Genomic DNA, 22,323 nt, shown 5'->3' on the forward strand with positions numbered 1-22,323 from the left:
ACATAAACAAAATTATCCAAGAAGCTAATGGTGTACTGGTGTATAAGCATGCACTACTGTTTTGAGAATTCCAACAATTTAAAGCTTCACTGGAGCTTTTTTTATTATGGCTTCACTGGAGTCAGGCCATAATAACCTATTCTAGGATACTTAGGAAATTGCCCAAGCCCCACCTAAAAACTCAAATCTCACAAAAACTCCAATCTCACATTTCCCCCCCCACCACCAAAAAAGTGCCAATACTTCTTCCAACAAAGAGAGCTGAGACCCCTGATATATCAATGGCAACAATACTGTATAAATAATATCCAGACAAAAGGATGGGTCATTTGACCTCTGACCCCTATTCCTCTTTTGAGGGTGTTAGCATGAGATAATATCGGGATGAGATCATTGGGCACCTATCTGTCTTGACTTTAGTATTACAGGAGCTGGGAAAAGGAACTGGGCTGACTTTTTCAGATTTTACTCATTAAATAGGTCTTCCTTGTCTTCTTCTAAGAGTGTACTGTGCAACAGTTTGCTCATCAAAGCCAAGGATCTCCTCAGCGATGTGCGATGGTGTCTATTCTGATAGAAGCCTGTTCTTTATCACCAGCCCTACTCTCTTGTTTGTTTTTTCATTGATATGGCTGGGAATTGGATGGGTATTTAATGACAATTTATGGTAGTCTGGTATGGCAGACTTACGAAGAGTGATTGGGTTTTGTGATCTCAGCAGAGGTCTGGATACTGAAGTGGGTGTGCTGGGTAGATATAGAAGGGAACAGATGCAGAGCTCACATGCCAGGAGTGTAAGTTTTATACTCCCTGCCTCCTCCCAGCTCCTCACATGCAAACCACAGTGAAAAGCAGTAAGAAAGGAGTCCTAGATAAGAAAGGAGTCAAAATGCCCAGTTTCTTCGACGACCCAGGGGGCTGTGTTGAAATTGTGACCCCCAGGGTGAGGACCCAGCCATGGCCCTTTAGAATGAGAAAGCAGACAGGCCGGGGCTGATCATCAGGAAGAGGGTAGCTACATTGGGCCCACCTGATTCCATGGATTCTGGAGGTTTGTTACTCTTCTTCCCAGTACAGAATTCCAGCCTGGGTTGTGTGAACAGCCTCTTCTCACCCTACTTGGACTGGTTCACACATCCGCCATCCACAGGGGCCTCTGGTCTCTTCATTCCCACGCAGGGGTATGTAAATATCTATGGTCCCACTGCACGATTCCAATAAGGCATCAATCCATTTGCTAGAGTTAAGTGATACTCACGATTCCCTTGAGACCAACGGAGCATGGAAAATGCCTTAAAGTATAGCCAACATCTTGAGTTTGAACTCCAGCTCCTCCAGGAAGAAGCAGCCAACCTTGAGTGGTCGCCAAGTCTCTTCTGGCCTCAGTTTCCTGATTTGGGCCTGAAAGAATTGGACCCCTCTGGCAGTTTTCCAGCTGTATACTTTTCTTTTTTCTTTTATAAAAGAGACAGGATCTTGCTGTGTTGCCCAGGCTGGAGTGCCATGATGTGATCACAGCTCACTGCAGCCTTGAATTCCTGGGCTCAAGCAATCTTTCCACCTAAGTCTCCTGAACAGCTAGGACTACAGGTGTGCACCATCACACCTGAATAATTTTTAAAAATTATTTCTTTTGTAGAGATGTGAGCTCACTGTGACACCAGGCTCGTCTCAAACTCTTGGTTTCAAGCAATCCTCCTGCCCCGCACTCTCAAAGCATTAGGATTATAGGCACGACCACCATGCCCAGTGCAAACTATTTCTTGGTCTCTGCAAACTCTACTTTTATTTGTTGGGGTCCTATGTTAGATTTGGTTTATAAAAGAGACGTCATGGCTAAAAGAAAGTTTAGAAAGACATCAACTAGATAATCTCCTAGGTCCTGTTAGCCTTTAAAATGTGGGGTGTATGAAATTATTTTCCTATGTGTTACAATTGTCACTGCCAACAAAGACCTTAACATTATCTTTCCTGTCTCCAGTTAATTCAATAGATTTTTGAGGAGAAAGGAGGGACAGAAGAAAAGAGGAAGGAGGGAGGGAGGGCGGAAGGAAGGAAGGATGGAAGGAAATAAAAAAAGAGGAAAGAGGCAGGGAGAAAGGAAGAAAGAGGGAGGAAGGAAGGAGAGAGGAGGAAAAGTACTGTTAAAATTATATTCATGCAAGTTATGTGAAGACCTTTACTTCATGTGTTCAGAATAAATTCATAAATGTTAAATCCAGCTATGGTTTTCAACAGTCAGAAAACAGACCACTTTAATTAATTTACTCTGAAATATCAACACTGTTTAATAGTCCGTTACTGTATTAAATAGTGAGAATAACAAATAATTTTTATGGTTACCAATGTTTAAAAATAATCACTTAAAGTGGAACCAGATGTGGAATTTCACCCCAGTACATCAGTCCACAATATTCAGAAGCCTTCTGAGTGGGGCAAGCACTGGCGTGTCCAACAGGAGAGACAGAAAGCCTAACGATGGCCAAGTAATGGACTCCCATGCACTGGGCAGCTCTTTTCCCTCACCTGGCAGGGATCATTGACATCCTTTTCAATAACTCCAAGTGCAAGGGCAGGAAAACAAGAACCTCACATGTCTCTTTTCTTCCCCAGGCAGCAACATGCCTCAGTACGACAAACTCAGACCTACTAGGGTTCCATGAAGCTTCGTCCTCTTTCTCTAGGGAGGAACACCAAGGCTGAGTAACTCCAGCTGCGGACAGGACATTGAGAGGTGAGACCACTGGGCTTCCAGACTCATTCCCTGGCCCTCCGGACTCTCTCAGGGTGACACACAGCAGCTGACCCTGTGGTGATGCTGGAGTCCAGAGTCAGGATCATGACGACCAAAACAGAGGCATGGAGATGGGGGCAGGGTGTCTGCCTCCTTCCTCTGTGAATCCAAGTCAGGGGCCTGTCCTGTGCTCAGCGGCGAACACTGGATGCCGGTTTCTGGAGGAGTGCACCATGGCACAGTGGAAGCTGAGCAGGGCACCACCCTGGCAGTGGCACTGCTGGGAGGGAGTTCCTAGGTTGGACCCCTAGGGGAGAGTGAGGCTCCCTTTCCTGGGACCTTCCAGAGGTCAGCTGGGTGGCCAACATAGAGATTGGGGGTGTCGGGGGACTAACACAGTGTCTAGCACACAGCAGGTACTCAAGAAATGATACTCCCTTCCCATTGGGAAGTGGTCATGCCAGCTTCCAGAAACTTCTTCCAATAGCGTGAACTGGTACAGAAAGGGGGCATTGCTTATACATGGTTTTACTTGGGCAAGCTATTTCATCTCTCCATGTTCAGCCAGATGTCTCTTCTCCAAAATGGAGATAATAATAGTATCTGCCTTATTTGGCTGTGGTGAAGATTAAAAGAATTAATATATGTAAAGTGGTTATAATAGTACCTGGCAAATAGTAAGAATCAATATACATCAGTCTTTATTTTCAGTCTCTTACATAATGGAAAGGGTCATCTCTGATTTGGTGCCTAAAACAGTATATGGCTCATATAGTAGGTGTTCCAAGTGAGAAGAAGGAAAAGAGGAGGGAGGAAAGGAATGAGGGTGTGAAGGAAAAAAGGAAGGAGGAGGGAGGAAGGAAAGAAGGGAGGAAGGAAGGGAGGGAGGGAGGGAGGATGGAAGGAACGAACGAAGAAGGGAAGGAGGGAAGGAAGGAAATAAAGAAAAAAGAGGAAGGAGGCAGGGAGAAAGGAAGGAGGGAGGAAAGAAGGGAGGAGGGAGGAGGAAGGAAGGAAAGAAGAAAAAAGGAAGGAGGGAGGGAGAAAGGAAGGAAGGAGGAGGGAGAGAGGGAGGGAAGAAGGAAGAAGGAAGGAAGGAAAGATGAAAAGAAGAAGGAAGGAAGGAAAGAAGAGGAAGGAAGGAGGGAGGAAGGAGGGAGGAAGGAGGGAGGGAGAGAGGAAGGAGGGAGGGAGGGAGGAAGGAAGGAGGAAAGATGGAGGAGAAAGGGAGGAAAGAGGAAAAGAGGAAGGAGGAAGGCAGCTGGGAAGGTAGGAAGGAAGGAGGAGGGAGGGAGGGAGGAAGGAAGGAGGGAGGGAGAAAGGAAGGAGGGAGAATCTATTAGAATTGCCTGCTTTATCCCAGATGTTCCTTTGCCGCCTGCATGGCACCAGGAGTGATGAAGCAACGGTGGCTCCCCTCTGCTCAGGTCTCTGTGTCTCTCTCCCTGGCTTGATGTCAGAGGAAGTGTTTTTTGGAGACCAGGGCACTGGACTCAAGGTGAGGAGGGAGATCAGATGCCATTTAGTTCGGAAATAGCTGCTGCTTGTGTTCCGGATGACTCATCGACCACAGCTGGCCTCCAGTCAGATTCCTCTGTGGAGTGGGAACTAGAATACTGACCTAAATCGGATCCCTGTCAATGCCAGGAGACGGCTCCCTTGGCTGGTGTCTGTTTCCAAGGGTGAATCAAGGGGATTGGCCCTCAGGCTGGGCTTGAGTTGGAGGAAGACATCCAGATTTGGGAAGGATGTAGCTGCGACTCCACTCCTTAGTTATTCCTGAGCATAGGCTGGCCAGGACCTGCAGGCAAGGTCTTGTTCAATGAGGTTCTCAGAGGCCTAACGTTGGGCAGACCCAGTTTCAGAAGTCCTGGTCTCTGAGATGGGGGTCTCCTATGCACTGCGAAGCCCTCTGCCTCTCTCCAAAGGCAGCCATCATGTTCTGAGTTGCTCTGAAGTTATTTGTATACTTGTTCCAGCTTCCTGCTGGGCTGTCAACTCTCTACGGAGTTGGCTGTAAACAGGGTATCAATGATCATTGTTGAGTGAATGAATGCATAGAAAGTCACTAGGGCAGAAAGAAGCAGGAGTTTTCCAGGGGTCAAGGTAGGCACGTCTTTGGAGGTAGGCAACGTGAGCCCTGGAAATAGCCGCCCCACAGGAAATAGCCCCCCTCTGGAAATAGCCCCCCGCTCCCTGCCAGGAACCAGGAAAGTCCTGCCATGACTCAAAGGAGGGCTGCACAGTGAGAACCCCTTGGGTGCTGGCTGCCTCTGGGCAGCCTGCTCCTCACATGGCCCCTCATCCCCCGCTGGCTTCTTTTCTGCTACCAGAGAAACTGGCTCTCCTCCCCGACTGCCTGCTTAGGCCAGTGGATCTAGGAAATAACCAGGCCCTCTTAATACCTGACCCAGCTCTGCTGCTTCACTCATCATATAAACACCAGATGCCTGCAAAGATCACAAAAGCTCTGCAGTGTTTTTCATGTAGGAGGGGTGCAGTGGGTTTATGGAGTGTCACACAGAGAGGTGCTGAAAAGTACTTATCACATCTCCCTGCCTCTCCACATTTCCTAGCTCCCCCAGCTGCCACGTGCCCCTCATCCCTGTAACATCCTCACCAGCAAGTTCTCCCTCCCCACACCCTCCTCCTCATCCACAGCGCGACCTCACCGGCAGGTCCTTCCTCCCAACATAGCCTTCTTCTCCTCCTTCCTCTACAAGGATCCCTGCGCCCCCCACTCCCCTGGTCATCTCAGGCAAGAGGAGCCTCTTGGGGAGTGTCTTCTGCTATCTGCTCAGGCAGGGGGAGGCCCCTGGATTTCTGGCTCCTAAAACCCTCTTCCTTGCTCTGTTTGCTTTCCTGAGGGCTTGGTGCTGGCTTACTTTGCCTCTAGTGAGGAATTTTCTTCTGGATATTGGTGCACGCTTCTCTCCATCTCAAACAACAACTTGCTCATAGCACTGGGTTTGACTCTTGGCGGAATTTCTTTCATTGGAAGCCCTCGGGCCCTTCTCTAGGCTTCTAGCTGTTTATGCCCCTCAGACTGGCTTCAGAGAAAGGTCAAAGCCCCAGTGGAGTCCGGTAAGCCTAGATTCTCCAAGTGGGAGGGAGTACAACTCCAGCATTCCTGGTGCTAGCTGTTCTCAGGCATCCTCTCTCTGTTTTGAGATGGAGTCTCACTCTGTTGCCCAGGCTGGAGTGCAGTGGCACGATCTCAGCTCACTGCAACCTCTGCCTCTCCGGTTCAAGCAATTTTGAGCACTGTCTCTTGGGCTACCACCTCACTGAAAGAAGACATTCTGCTCCTGGTGCTATGTTCTGCGTAGTAACCATGAAGGTGAGCTGTGATCAGTAATACTTCCCGAAGGCAGGACATGCTGAGACCATTACCTCAGAGTGTGGCCCATCCAAGTCCGCTAGAACTGTCCTGGGAACTCACTGAATGAGAGTGAAAATTTTGCATGTCACAGATTGCTAAATGACCCTATTGGCCAAAAAAATATAAAGTGCTCCAAAGAAATAATTATGTCTTTCCACCAATAAGCACTGAGGGTGGCTCTTTCTCCCTTGTTTTTCACATATTTGTTGGCTTACACTGGGCATTTAGAGTTAGTTTTATTCATAAGAAGTTGCACCTGTCACCAGAAGAGTAGCTGCAGGAAAATGGGAGAAAGATGTTCCAAAATTTAATCAGATTTGAGCAACACACCTCGCTTTTTGCAAAAGGAAGCAAACAACCCAAAATCCTACTTAAGGCAAAGACTGTTCCTTTTATGAAGCAGAAAGAGAAGGTCCTGCCAAAGCTGGACGAAAGCAAAAAGAGATGAGGTGTAGAGGTGTGTCCTGCTCCTGACTGAGCCACTGTGAGTCATGCCTTTTCCCAAAGATGGATTTGTTTGTGTACGGCAAAAAGTCAACTGAATTCCCAATAATTCCCTAGAGTTCCTGGCAGGGTTTGGAGGACTAAATGTATACGTGGTTTGTTCCTAAAAGTATCTAGTTGGTGCCTCAGTATTTCTGGCTTGTGGATTCCTAAACTACCTTTTAACAAATAGCTCCTTAGGCACTAGGACAAAGGTGAGCTCCTCAGGGCTCCAGGGGTGCATCTGAGGTGAAGCTTTGGGCCATCATAATTGTGACCAGCCCAGAGCCCTTGGCAGAGGAATCACGCAGGGTTTGTGTTTGTCCGAGTGTATCAACAAGATAATAATGTTCTAGCTTGATGGGAACTTTTCAACATGATCTAGTCCAAATTTGGTTTTGGGTGTTTGTCAATCTTTGTTTTGCTTTTGAGATGATTATCTTTAGAAATTCCATGCACTGCTGATGAGAATAAAAATTGATATATCCCTCTTGAAGGTTGATAATATATATCAAAGTTCTGGCCTCTTATTCACTGTTTCTATTTTTAAACTTCTTTTTTCTAAAAAATAATCTGATGTGAATATAGATATGCTACAAAGATGTTCATCCAAGTTTTATTGCTGTTAATACACTGGAAATAACCTAAATGTCCATCAGAAGGGAAATAGGAAATAAAGTATGGTGTATTTACACAAAAGAATATAAGACAGCTAAGAAAATAAGTGATTCAATGACACAGGGAAAATGCTAGAGAGGAAAAAAGGCATGCATCTGACAGCCCACATAATCGTTACGCATACTACGTATTCCCTTATGGAGATCATATCAGTCAACATATAAGTGTACATATGTTATCTACATAAGATCTATACCTAGCTCACATATATTCAGAAAAAAATGGAATAAACTTCCACTTTTTAAAAGTTTTCATGTTTTCTAACTACCACAGGTAACAACAGTGAGTCATTCTCTCCTTGAGCCTTCTCTGACAGAGAAGGCTGTCTACTTTTAAAATTCAGTTCATTGGGGGATTGGGTTGAAACCATCTTTTTTTTTTTTTTTGAGATGGAGTCTTGCTCTGTCGCCAGGTTGGAGTGCAGTGGTGTGATCTTGGCTCACGATAACCTCCGCCACCTGGGTTCAAGCGATTCTCCTGCCTCAGCCTCCTGAGCAGCTGGGATTACAGGCACATGCCAGCATGCCAGGCTAATTTTTCTATTTTCAGTAGAGATGGAGTTTCACCATGTTGGTCAGGCTGGTCTCGAACTCCTGACCTCATGATCCTCCCACCTTGGCTTCCCAAAGTGCTGGGATTACAGGTGTGAGCCCTTGCGCCCAGCCAAAACCATTCTTGATGCTTAAGAATAGTTTAAGGGGGCTAAAACATGAGCCTCTTGTAAACAGATACAAATGATAATAAAAATGGGAAACGTCTTCATGAACTAGAATGTGTAAGACAAGAAGGAAACCTTTTTCACTTTAAAAATTTTTAGAATTTCTTTTTAAAATGTAAAATTCTTTTAAGTCTGTGCTTTTAATGTCATTGTCCGTTTGTCTTTTTATAAGTATGTTTATTATAGCATCAAAAGTAAATAATCACTCCCATTTTCCATATTTTAAACATTTTGTTTTCTCACATCCCTTTTATTTTTTCTTGCAATTTACATTTTCAGAACATGATGGTAATGAAACATGGAGAAAGGAGAAGGTGAGAGATGCTTTTAGTAACAGTATTGGTTTTCCCCAACCATTCCTTCAGGAATGAAGGAATCCATACCTAGGGCTCTGAGCTGGGGAGAGTCATTGGTTGCTCTTCCACCCAGGGACAGCTCTCTATTGGTGGTTTAGCAAGGAGCAGTTAGTTGCCTTTTCTGCCTGCCGCTTCTTTAGGATGCTTCTGTCTTTGCTCCAGCCTCACCTCACTGCAGCCTTTCCTAGCTCTCTCCCCCATCTCTTCATTTCAGCTGACATATGGCTTTTGACTTTTCCTTTGAGTATGCGTGAGTAAAGAGGCTATTGTATTGTTATCTGTCTTAGACAGGAGCAAAAGCCATCTCCTCACATCCTGGCCAATCTCTGTGGTGCCCTGGCACCTTGGAATGGCAGCTGCTTGAAATGTGGAGGGCTCCCGCCCAAGAAGGAGGCTCGTGCTCTGGCACAGTAGTGGGAAAAACAGCCAAACAGCCCTCAACGCATTGCTTTCATCCCTGTCAGCATGTCATTCACAGGCATCAGCTTCAGGGCACACTGGTTAGAAATTATTATTTAGATATGGTGTTTATAAATGGGTTTGTGCTTTCCCATTACATATTGTTTATCAATATAAATACTCCTTGGTGTAAATTTATTTGGTTTTGATATGTTAAAGCTCAAATGAACAAACTATGACACAATTCAAGACTTCCCCCTTGTCTCTTGACTTTTTTTCTTTGCCACTGTTTAAAACACGGCCCTGTGCATTTCACACACCTCTTTTAAAAAAGGTTTTATTTTATTTTAGTTCTATTTCCCACTCCCACTGCCCGACAGGCCCTAGTATGTGTTGTTCCCCACCACGTGTCCATGTGTGCTCATCATGCAGCTCCGACTTATAAGTGAAACATGTGGTGTTTGGTTTTCTGTTCCTGTGTCAGTTTGCTGAGGATAATGGCTTCCAACTCCATCTACGTCCCTGCAAAGGACGTGATCTTGCTCCTTTTTATAGCTTGTTCCTTTTATATTATATGCGTAGTATTCCATGGTGTATATGTACCATATTTTCTTTATTCAGTCTATCATTGATGGGCATTTAGGTTGATTCCATGTCTTTGCTATTGCATTTGCACACACACCTTAACCTCTTTTTTTTTTTTTTTTTTTTGAGGAGGCGTCTCGCTCTGTAGCCCAGGTTGGAGTGCGCTGGCGCAATCTCGGCTCACTACAAGCTCCGCCTGCTGTTAACCCCTTCTTTAAACCATTGCTTTTTGTAAAACTGCAAAGATGGAAAAAACCACACCCAAAACCAAAAACATCATCAGCAGAAAACTATCAGGCATCAACCCATTCAAGTCTTGTATTTCACTCCTGGGGGTGGGGACTGTCCCCAGAAGAGCTCTCTGCTGGGCCGAATTTGTGGCAAATACTCACAGGAGAAGCTCACTGAGTTTTCTTTTAACTTTGATTGCTTATTTAAAGTGAATGGGCATTAAATGCTCTATCGATAGCAAGATTCTAATTTGGGATTTGTAGCAACCTAATACATCATCTAAGATATGAAGGATGTTTGTAACTTGAAAATCTGTCTCTGGCAGTGTTGTTCTCAAAATTTAAGGCACATGTAACCATGGTACCTGCAGCATTATTTGATTTGTTAATGGGATGGACAACATGAAGCACAAAAAATTTTACTCGACCACCGGTGGAGCTAGTTGAAGCTATCAAATATGTCAGCTTAAGTTGTTAGCATGAAAAGGAATCAAAAATCACTTTCATTGCACAATATTTAGCTACAACCCTGCCCAGAAATGATAGAGGTAAACCCAAGTTTGTCTTCATCCAAGCACATTACATATTAATTCATAGGATACTTCTCTATGAATCTAAATAGTAGTGATCAAATCACACTGGGATTTGGAGTACATGAGCCCAATTCAGTTGTGAGCCATGGGGCTGCTCCTGCATTTGGTGACTGTTCTCTGCTGCTTGCTAGTGGATGTGGGTTATGGCTACAGATGATATACTGTGCTCCTGCAAAGGAAGGCCTGGACACTGTTTCAGAGATAGACTCTCTGAGGTAGAAAGGGTTTTGGAAATCATCTTGTATATCACCCGCAGTTTGGGACAGGAAGGAATAAAACTAAGAGGATGAGAGAGAAACAAAAAACTATGGCTATTCTGGGAACACTAAATAGAAGCAACCTAAATATACCTCCAGAAGTGCACAAACAGCCAAAATGACGAGGTCTGTCTCGCAGCTGCAGCTGCAATGAAGCCGAGAGTATCTTAGATTGATGGGACCTGCCTGCATTTCAGATACATTTCTGGAGGTAAAATAAAGAGGCCACTCCTTCTTGGATGTCAGTTTTAAACTTTGGACAAGATTCAGGAAATTTATAGTGTCTTTGAAATGACTCTTTTTGGGAAAGGAAATTGTGCCTTTACGAAAAAATGTACTTAATTTTAAGAAATAAAAGACCATGTAAGTGCTTCCCAGATCCAAGTGGAAGTTTTTGGGAAAATGTGAGACTCCTGGGAGAGATGATTGGTGAATTAGGGCATCTGGTAAGGTTATCAGGCAGTTTTGTCAGAAAGGAAGGCATTAAGCACAACAGCAAACTCATGCTTCTCGCCATCAAAGAATTGACAAGACAACCCATGGAACAGGAGAAAATATTCGCAAATCATATATCTAATAAGAAATTTGCATCTAGAATATGTGAAGAACTCTTACAACTCAATAATAAAAAGACAACCCAATTAAAAAATGGGCAAATAATCTGAAGAGGTATTTCCCAAAAGAAGATATACCAAGGCCAATAAACACATGAAAAGATGCGTAACATCATTAGCCATCAGAGAAATGCAAAGCAAAACCATGATAAACATGAGAACACAGATATCTTTTTGACATAGTGATTTTAATTCCTTTGGCTCTATATCCAGAAGTGGGGTTACTGGATCTTATGGTAGTTCTGTTTTTAGGCTTGAAGGAACCTCCATACTCTTTTCTGAAATGGTGATATTAATTTACATTTCCACCAACAGTGTGTTGTTCCTGTTCCTCTGCACCTTTACCAAACGTGTGCTATTATTCACCTTTTTGGTAACTGCATTCTAACAGGTATGAGGTAATAGCTTATTGTGGTTTTAATTTGCATTTACCCGATAGAGATGTTGAGCATTTCTTCACATACCTGTTGACCATCTGTATCTCTTCTTTTGACAAATGCCTGTTCAGGTCCTTTGCCCATTTTTTAATTTGATTATTTGTTTTCTTGCTATTGACTTGTTTGAGTTCCTCATTTTTAAAAATATATTAGCCCCTTATCAGATGTATGGTTTGCAAATATTTTCTTCCAATCTGTGGATTGTCTCTTCATTCTGTTAATTATTTCCTTGGCTATGCAGAAACTTTTTATGTTGATATAATCCCATGTGCCTGTTTTTGCTTTTGTTGCCTATGCTTTTGGAGTCAACCAAAAAATCATTGCCCAGACCGATGTCATAAAGTTTTTCTCCTACATTTTCTTCTAGGAGCTTTACAGTTGCAGGTCTTACATTTGTCTTTAATCTACTTTGAGTTGATTTTTTTGTATATGATGTCTGAGATAAGGTCCAATTTCATTCTTCTGCATGTGAATGAATATACAGTTTTCCCAGCACCATTTATTGAAGAGACTGCTCTTTCCCCATTGTGTCTTCCTGGCACTTTTGTTGAAAATAAATTGCCCATGAATACTTGGGTTTACTTCTGGGCTTTATATCCTGTTCCATGGGTTGATATGTCTGTTGTCATGCCAGTGCCATTATGATTTTTGTTTCTTTCTTTTCCCTTTTCCTTTTTTTCGAGACAGGGTCTCACTCTGTTGCCCAGACTGGAGTGTGGTGGTGCAATCATAGCTCACTGCAGCCTTGAACACCCAGGCTTAAGCAATCCTCCCATCTCAGCCTCCAGAGTAGCTGGGACTACCGGCATGCACCACCATATCTGGCCAATTTTTAATTTTTTTTTGTAGAAATGAGGTCTCACTATGTTGCTCAAGCTAGTCTCGAACTCCTGGACTCAAGGTATCTTTCTGCCTTGGTCTCCCAAAGGGCTGGGATTATAGACATGAGCCATTGCACCCAGCTGCCATGCTGTTTTGATTACAATATCTTTATAATATATTTTGAAATCAGGTAGTGTGATACCTCCAGCTTTGTTCTCTTTGCTCCAGATATCTTTGGCTATTCAGGGAGTGGTGACCACAGTTAATATTAATGTATTGTATATTTCAAAATTGCTAAAGAATGGATTGTTTACATTCTCACCACAAAAAATGGAAAGTTAATGAGGCATGTTAACTATCTTGACTTAATCTTTCTATAATGTATGTATAGATCAAAACATCACATTGTACCCCATACATATATATACTTATTAATTGTTGATGAACAAAACTAATTAATTTTTAAAAAACACAATGAGGTACCACTTCATACCTGCTAGAATGGCTAGAATAAAAAAAGCAGACAATAGCAACTCTTGGAGATGATGTAGAGAAATTACAGTCCTCATCCACTGCTGGTGGAAATCCACTTCAGAAAATGGCCTGGCACTTCCTCAAAAGAGTAAACAGAATTACTATACTACCCAGCAATTCCACTTCTAGGTATAAACCCATAAGAAAAGAAAACATATGTCTGTAAAGAAACTGGCACATAAATGTTCAGAGCAGCATTATGCATAATAACTCAAAGTGAAATCCTCTCCAAAACATCAGTGTTCTGCACTCTCATCCAGCACACTTTTCCTAGAAACTGTTTCATCTTTTTCAAGAAATACTTTACATAATCCATGTAATCAACATGAAAATGACCAAAAAGCCTTCACAGGAAATCATTTCTTACTTGAGCAAAAGGTGCTAATCAAGAACACCTATTAACTGCTGTGCTAGGTATTTCCTTCCTTTTTCCTCTAAAATCACTCTGCTGCCAGAGTTGAGACTCACAGGTTAACCATCTGTCAGATGCCCTGGAGCACAGGTTAGTTTGCCCAGGCCAGCACACCTTCCTGTGTTTATGTTTACAGCATATCACAGGTGAGGGAAAAATCTGGCAAAGACTTCTCACAGCCAAGTGCTAATTACGACCAGAGTTTGTGTAGCTTATTGGAGGAGTAAACCTATTTGATCTTGTCAAGAATAAAAAATGTAGGTGTTGTTCAGGTGTTTCTGTTTTTCTTGTTGGTGTTTCAACACAACAGATGTGTTATTGCTGCAAACATGCTCACATTACAACCCGATGCTAGTGCTTTTGAAATTTCTTTTCTCTCAAGTTGATGTTATTGAGTTAAGGTCAATGAAGATTCTAGCATTTCTGCTGTGCCCCACTTTGCAAGGACCGCAGCCCTCTGTGGGGAGTGAGAGGAGGCTTGAGGGCTGAGCTCTGCTGAGCTGCCACCCTCTACCCTGGGGTTCTTGTGGGTAGGAGAACTGCACCTCTCACTTCCTCCAGCACCCTCCCTGCTCACTCTCCACACCAGGGAGTAATCACGGAGGGGGTTCATCCTCCTGTTAGTCATTCACTCATTTGTTCATTGGTTCAATAAATATTTTATGAGCACTTACTACGTACCAGGCACTGTGCTGGAGATTGATAGACTCTTTCCTTGACTGAACTCTCTCCTTGACCAGGTTCCTCTGAGCCTTCTTCTCCACTAGCCCTCATCTTTGCCCTAGTAAGACTTGAACAAACACTAGTAGAATTTCTAACAGCACAAGGCCTTATCCCTTGGATGGCCCTCCCTTCCCCCTTGAAGTGCCTTTCTGAGAAACCTCAAGGCTGCCCAAGGAGTTTACTGTTTGTTCCAGCAACACCTGATGATAGGGTCCCTGTTTCCCAGCCTCAGAGGGAGTGCATAGGAGCCTAACTTTGACTTGTACCAGTTAGCAAACCCACATGAGTTTCACATGGGATCAACTTCCCCTTATCACTTTTTATAACTTTTATAATTTTTCATTTCCCTAACTCTGCTCAAGACCCTTTAAAATGCCCAGTGACCTCTGCATTAATCAGATTGAAGCTCAGTTCTTTCCTTTACTGACAGCAGTTATTGAATAAAATCTGTTTTTACTGCCTTAACTAATGTCCAGCTATGTTTATCTCCCTTTTCTTTCTCTTTTTTTTTCTCCCAAGATGGAGTCTTGCTGTGTTGCCCAGGCTGGAGTGCAGTGGTGCTATCTTGGCTCACTGCAACCTCCGCCTCCCAGATTCAAGCAATTCTCCTGCCTCAGCCTCCCGAGTAGCTGTGATTACAGGCACGTGCCACCACGCCTGGCTAATTTTTGTATTTTGTTTAGTAGAGATGGGGTTTCACCGTCTTGGCCAGGCTGGTCTCGACCTCCCAACCTCAGGTGATCCACCCATCTCAGCCTCCCAAAGTGCTGGGATTATAGGTGTGAGACACCACGCCTGGCCTATGTTTGTCTTTGACAGGATAGAGCAATACAGACAACATTTCCAGAATCTGCCCTCCTTGGGCTTACATGTTAGTGGGGAACCAGGCAGTGAGCAAGTAAAAGAATGATGTTGGGTGATGTTGATGCAGGGCAGGCGAGCCCCCAAATTGGGGATTAGTGCCAGGAGGGCTCTTGGCTTCACCCAGGAAAGAATTCAAGGGTGAGCCAGTGGCATTAGACAGCAACTTTTATTTTATAGCAGCAGCAGCAGAGGTACTGCTCATTGCAGAGCAGGGCTACCCCACAGGCAGTGTGCCCAGAGCAGCAGCTGGGAGGCAGCTCTGCAGCCATATTTATACCCACTTTTAATTACATGCCAATTAAGGGGAAGATTACGCAGAAATTTCTTGGAAAAGAGGAGTAACTTCTGGGTTATCAGGTTGTTGCCATGGAAGGGGGCAGTAACATTGCCATGGTGTTGCCATGGCAATGGTAAATTAACAGGACATACTGGTGGGTGTGTCCTATGGAAAGCTGCTTCTGTCCCATCCCTAGTCCTCAGTTTGGTCCAGTGTCTGAGCCCCTCCTCTGGGGAGTCCAGTCCCACCTTGTATTAGTCCGTTTTCACGTGGCTGATAAAAACATACCCAAGACTGGGTAATTTATAAAGAAAGAGGTTTAATGGACTCACAGTTCCACGTGGCTGGGGAGGCCTCACAATCACGGTGGAAGGCGAAAGGCATGTCTTACATGGTGGCAGACAAGAGAGAGAATGAGAGGGGTTTCCTCTTATAAAACCATCAGATCTTGTGAGACTTATTCACTACCATGAAAACAGTATGGAGGAAACCGCCCCCATGATTCAATTATCTCCCACGGGGTTCCTCCCACAACACGTGGGAATAATGGGCTACAATTCAAGACGAGATTTAGGTGAGGACGCAGCCAAACCATATCATACCTTCTATCTCATTGTGGTGGGTCTGTGATTGCGGGGGGGGGGGGTATTAATGGGGTTTCAAGATGGTCTCTAGAGAAACTAAAATTGGACAGAAACCTAAAGGAAGATAAGCTAATCTTTTAAAGAGCGGGAGAAGGGCCTTCTAGTCAAAGGGGACACAATGAAAAGGAACTTGATGCTATAAGAATAGAGCAATAGATAAGGCCAGTGGAATAGGTAGGAACCCACCCCACATGCCTTGAGCCTTGACACATTTAGATTTTAAAAGCCAGAGTAATGCTGTGATTTGGAAGGGGAGCAAATAAGCCTGAATAAAGTCAAGTTTGAATCACGAAATTGGACTGTGTAATTGGATTGAAGTGAAGCGAGTGATGAGGGCAATGCTGTACTCAGATGATTCCGTGGCTCAGAGCGGCTGGAGCACACAGGAGGCTGGGATGGTCTATGATTTTTTTGACAAAGGCTGTCATACTTGCTCCTCATAAGGCACAGCCTGGAGAGCAGTGGGCAAAGAAGTGGGAGGCAGCGGAAAGGTTCTGTGCACATGTGTCCTTGGGTACTTCCCACTTGCTGATTGGCTTCCAGGGTGCAATTGGTCTCCCTTTTTCTCCCAGAGCTTGAGTGCAGTCTTGATGAGCCACAACTACATCTCCTACTCAGAAAGAAATGTCTGGGGGTATCCACAGTGAAGCTGCCTGGAGGATGCTGAAAGTATGATGGTTAAGAGTGGCTCCCAAAACATATGCTCTTTCCAAACATAAAGAAACCCACAATCTGTCTGTCACCCTAATTGCTCCTCAGCACTACTGAGTGTAGTGTGGGCTAACAGGACAGGAAACAGGAACATGGGTTAAAAACCCATGTTCGAATTGGAGTATTCCAAGACCAGGATGTGTTGGAGGTAACAGTGAATTACCTCCTCCAATATCACTGTAGAAGAGATTCTGGAGATGCCTAGAGAGTTTCTCATGTTGGCACCCACATATGTTTCTAAGCCTTTTAGGGGTCTTGTGGACACCTCAGTGGGTCTTGGAGCTGCTCTTTCTTTTCTTTTTTTGATTGCATTATTTTAAAAAAAAATTTCGATAGGTTTGGGGGGAACAGGTGGTATTTGGTTACATGAGGAAGCCCTTTAGTGATGATTTGTGAGATTTTGGTGCACGCATCACCCGAGCAGTAAAAACTGAACCCAATTTGTAGTCTTTTGTCCCTCACCCTCCTCCCACCCTCTCTCCTGAGTCCCCAAATTCCACTGCATTATTCTTATGCCTTTGCAGCCTCATAGCTTAGCTCCCACTTATGAGTGAGAACATGCAATGTTTGTTTTTTTTCATTCCTGAGTTACTTAGAATAATAGTTACCAGTTCCATCCTGGTAGCTGCAAATGCCATTAATTCTTTCCTTTTTATGGCTGAGTAGTATTCCATAAACAATTTGTTTATCCACTCATTGACTGATGAGCATTAGGGCCGGTGCCATATATTTGCAATTGCGAATTATGCTGCTATAAGCTTGTGTATGCAAGTATCTTTTTTGGATAATGACTTCTTTTCGTCTGGGTAGATACCCAGTAATGGGACTGTTGGATCAAATGGTAGTTCTACTTTTAGTTCTTTATTAAACTTTAACTAAATAAAACACTATTTTCCATACTGGTTGTACTAGTTTACATTCCCACCAACTGTGTAGAAGTGTTCCCTTTTCATCACATACATGCCAACATCTATTATTTTTTGCTTTTTTGATTATGGCCATTCTTGCAGAAGTACGGTGGTATCACACTGTGGTTTTGATTTACATTTCCTTTATCATTAGTGATGTTGAGCATTTTTTCATATGTTTGTTGGCCATTTGTACATCTTCTTTTGAGAATTGTCTATTCATGTCCTTAGCTCACTTCTTGATGGGACCGTTTGTTTCTTTCTTGCTAATTTTTTTGAGTTTGTTGTAGATTCTGGATATTAGTCCTTTGCAGGATATGCAGGTTGTGAAGATTTTTCTCCTACTCTGTTGGCTGTCTGTTTACTCTGCTGACTCTTCCTTTTGCTGTGCAGAAGCTCTTTAGTTTAATTAAGTCCCACCTATTTATTTTTGTTTTCGTTGCATTTGCTTTTGGGTTCTTGGTCATGAAGTCTTTGCCTAAGCCAATGTCTAGAAGGGTTTTTCTGATGTTATCTTCTAGAATTTTTATAGTTTCAGATCTTTGATTTAAGTCCTTGATCCATCTTGAGTTGATTTTTGTGTAAGGTGAGAGATGAAGAGCCAGTTTTTTTCTCCTATATGCAGCTTGCCAATTATGCCCACAGCATTTGTTGAATAGGGTGGCCTTTCCCCACTTTATGTTTTTGTTTGCTTTGTCGAAGATCAGTTGGCTGTAAGTATTTGGGTTTACTTCTGGGTTCTGGATTCTGTTCCATTGGTCTATGTGCCTATTTTTATACCAGTACCATGCTGTTTTGGTGACTATGGCCTTATAGTATAGTTTGAAGTCAGGTAGTGTGCTGCCTCTAGATTTGCTCTTTTTGCTTAGTCTTGCTTTGGCTATGTGAACTCTTTTTTGGTTCCACATGTTAGGATTGTTTTTACTAGTTCTGTGAAGAATGATGATAGAATTTTGATGGGAATTTCATTAAATTTGTAGATTGCTTTTGGCAGTATGGTCATTTTCACAATATTGATTCTACCCATCCATGAGCAGGGGATGTGTTTCCATTTGTTTGGGTTGTCTATGATTTCTTTCAGCAGTGTTTTGTAGTTTTCCTTGTAGATGGCTTTCACCTCCTTGTTTAGGTATATTCCTAAGTATTTTATTTTATTTTATTTTATTTTATTTTATTTTTGCAGCTTTTGTAAAAAGAGTAGAGTTCTTGATTTGATTCTCAACTTGATTGCTGTTGGTGTATAGCACAGCTACTGATTTGTGTATATTAATTTCGTATCCTGAAATTTGCTGAATTTATTTAACAGTTCTAGGAGCTTTTTGGAGGAGTCTTCAGAGTTTTCTAGGTTTACGATCATATCATCAGCAAACAGCAAGAGTTTGCCTTCCTCTTTACTAATTTGGATGTCCTTTATTTGTTTCTCTTGTCTGATTGCGCTAGCTAGGGTTTCTAGTACTATGTTGAATAGAAGTAGGAGAGTGGGCATTCTTGTCTTGTTCTCAGAAGAAATGCTTTCAACTTTTCCCCATTCAGTATTATGTTGGCTGTGGGTTTGCCATAGATGGTTTTTATTACACTGAGGTATATTCTTTGTGTGCTGATTTTGCTGAGGGTTTTATTCATAAAGGGATGCTGGATTTTGTCAAATGCTTTTTCTGCATCTATTGAGATGATCATGTGATTTTTGTTTTTAATTCTCTTTATGTGGTATTACATTTATTGACTTGCATATGTTAAACCATCCCTGCATCCCTGGTATGAAACCCACTTGATTATGGTGGATTATCTTTCTCATACGCTGTTGGATTTGGTTCACTAGCATTTTTTAAAAATGATTTTTGCATCTATGTTCATCAGGGATGTTGGTTTGTAGTTTTATTTTTTTATTATGTCCTTTCCTGGTTTTGGTATTAGGGTGATACTGACTTCATAGAATGATTTAGGAGGATTCCCTCTTTCTCTATCTTGTGGAATAGAGTTAATAGGAATCGTACCAGTTCTTCTTTGAATGTCTGATAGAATTGAGCTGTGAACCCATCTGGTCCTGGGCTTTTTTTTTTTGTTGGTAATTTTAAAATTATTATTTCAACCTCACTGCATGTTATTGGTCTATTCAGGGTTTCTAATTCTTCCTGATTTAATCTAGGAGGGTTGTATGTTTCCAGGAACTTATCCATCTCCTCTAGGTTTTCTAGTTTATCTGTGTAAAGGTGTTCATAGCAGTCTTGAATGATCTTTTGTATTTCTGTGGTGTTGGTTGTAATACCTCCCATTCCATTTCCAGTTGTGCTTATTTGGATCTTCTTTTCTTGGTTAATCTTTCTAATGGCCTATCAATTTTATTTATCTTTTTTAAAGAACCAGCTTTTTGTTTCATTTATCTTTTGTATTTTTTTGTTTCAATTTCATTTAGTTCTTCTCTAATCTTGGTTATTTCTTTTCTTTTTTTGACAGAGTCTTGCTCTATCACCCAGGCTGGAGTGCAGTGGTGCCATCTCAGCTCACTGCAAGCTCTGCCTCCTGGGTTCATGCCATTCTCCTGCCTCAGCCTCCTGAGTAGCTGGGACTACAGGTGCCCGCCACCACACCTGGCTAATTTTCTTTTTATTTTTTAGTAGAGACGGGGTTTCACCATGTTAGCCAGGATGGTCTTGATCTCCTGACCTCGTGATCCTCCTGCCTTGGCCTCCCAAAATGCTGGGATTACAGGTGTGAGCCACTGCACCTGGCTGGTTATTTCTTTTCTTCTGCTGGGCTTGGATGTGGTATGTTGTTGTTTCTCTAGTTCCTTCGGGTGTGGTCTTAGATTGTCTATTTGTGCTTTTTCAGACTTTTTGATGTAGGCATTTAAGGCTATGAATTTTCCTCTTAGCACTGCCTTTGCTGTATCCCAGAGGCTTGGATAAGTTGTGTCATTATTGTAGTTTAGTTCAAAGGATTTTAAACTTTCATCTTGAGTTTATTTTTGACCCAATGATCATTCAGGAGCAGGTTATTTAATTTTCATATATTTGCATGGTTTTGAAGGTTCCTTTTGGAGTTGATTTCCAGTTTTATTCCACTGTGGTCTGAGAGAGTACTTGACATAATTTCAATTTTCTTAAATTTATTGGGACTTGTTTTGTGGCAATCATATGGTGTATCTTAGAGAAAGTTCCATGCGCTGATGTGTTGGAGGCCACACAAGTGCTTCTTGTGATTAGGCATGATTGAAGCCTGTTAGTAATAATGAGAACCTGTGATCAGTTAAACAGCTGGCCAATTGTTACCTTCTCCTCCTTGCTCTTGTTACCCAATATATAAGAAGGGCTGTGGAAGCTCGGTGGCTGCCTTTGCTCACTAGAAGTAGGGAGCCCTTATCTTTTCTTCTTCTCTTCTTCTCTCTTCTTCTTCCCCATGCTAGCCTTTCCTTAAAATAGTTTCTTTTGTTTTCTGTTACCATTTCTATGTTCATCCCTTTGTTCAGTCTTGTAATGACGGTCTCAAGCAGTAACAGTAAAAACCGCTGCAATGAGGGTCTCAAGTAGTAGCTGTGGCAGTCAGCCACACTGATGAATAGAATGTATATTCTGTGGTTGTTGGGTAGAATGTTCTGTAAAATATCTGTTAAGTCAACTTGTTCTAGGGTATAGTTTAAACCCAGTGTTTCTTTGTTGACTTTCTGTCTTGATCTGTCTAGTGCTGTCAGTGGAATATTGAAGTCCCCCACTATTATCTTGCTATCCCATTTCTTATGTCTAGCAGTAATTGTTTTATAAATTTGGGAGCTCCAGCATTAAGTGCATATATATTTAGGATGATCGTGACATTTTCCTGTTAAGGCCTTTAATCATTATATAATGTCCCTCTTTGTCTTTTTTAACTGCTGTTGCTTTAAAGTTTGTTTTATCTGATATAAGAATAGCTACTCCTACTCACTTTTGGGTGTCCATTTACCAGGAATATCTTTTTCCACCCTTTTACCTTAAGTTTATGTGAGTCCTTATGTGTTAAGTGAGTCTCTTAAAGGTAGCAGACACTTGGTTGGTGAATTCTTATCCATTCTGCAATTCTGTATCTTTTAAGCGGAGCATTTAGACCATTTACATTCAATGTTAGTAATGAGATGTGAGGTACTATTCAATTCATCATGCTATTTGTTTATTTGTTGCTTGAATACCTTGTTTTTTTGTGTGTGTGTTTTTGTTTTATAGATCCTGTGAGATTCATGCTTCAAAGAGGTTCTGTTTTGGTGTGTTTCTAGGATTTGTTTCAAGATTTAGAGCTCCTTTTAGCAGTTCTTGTAGTGCTGCCTTGGTAGTGGTGAATTCTCTTAGTGTTTGTTTGTCTGAAAAACACTATCTTTCCTTCATTTACGAAGCTTAGTTTCACTGGGTACAAAATTCTTGGCTGATAATTGTTTTGTTCAAGGAGGCTGAAGATAGGGCCCCAATCCCTTCTGGTTTGTATAGTTTCTGTTGAGAAATATGCTGTTAATCTGATAGGTTTTCCTTTATAGGTACCTGGTGTTTTTGCCTCACAGCTCTTAAGACTCTTTCTTTTGTCTTGACTTTGGATAACTTGATAACTATGTGCCTAGGCGAGGATCTTTTTGTGATGAATTTCCCAAGTGTTCTTTGAGCTTCTTGTATTTGGATGTCTAGATCTCTAGCAAGGCTGAGGAAGTTCTCCTTAATTATTCCCCCAAATATGTTTTCAAACTTCTAGATTTCTCTTCTTCCTTGGGGATGCCAATTCTTGGGTTTGGTCATTTAACATAATCCCAGACTTCTCGGGGGCTTTGTTAATTTTTTTAAAATTCTTTTTTCTTTGTCTTTGTTGGATTGAGTTATTTCAAAAACCTTGTCTTCGAGCTCTGTAGTTCTTTCTTCTGCTTGTTTGATTCTATTGCTGAGACTTTCCAGTACATCTTGCATTTCTCTAAGTGTGTCCTTTATTTCCTGAAGTTGTGACTATTTTTTA

The 22,323-nt window shown here is 42.3% G+C and overlaps 1 protein-coding gene across 2 annotated transcripts in view; it reads left to right on the forward strand.

Annotated features, from left to right (window-relative positions):
- Nucleotides 1-22,323, forward strand: part of LOC114678869 (uncharacterized) — a 40,358-nt gene that overhangs the window by 4,524 nt on the left and 13,511 nt on the right. For both annotated transcript variants that reach the window (XM_077986285.1, XM_077986294.1), the window contains exon 2: nucleotides 2,614-2,734. The gene's annotated coding sequence lies outside the window, so the exon portion shown is untranslated. The remainder of the gene's footprint in view (nucleotides 1-2,613; nucleotides 2,735-22,323) is intronic.

Source organism: Macaca mulatta, chromosome 1 (assembly GCF_049350105.2).
Source record: "Macaca mulatta isolate MMU2019108-1 chromosome 1, T2T-MMU8v2.0, whole genome shotgun sequence".
Taxonomy (NCBI): domain Eukaryota; kingdom Metazoa; phylum Chordata; class Mammalia; order Primates; family Cercopithecidae; genus Macaca; species Macaca mulatta.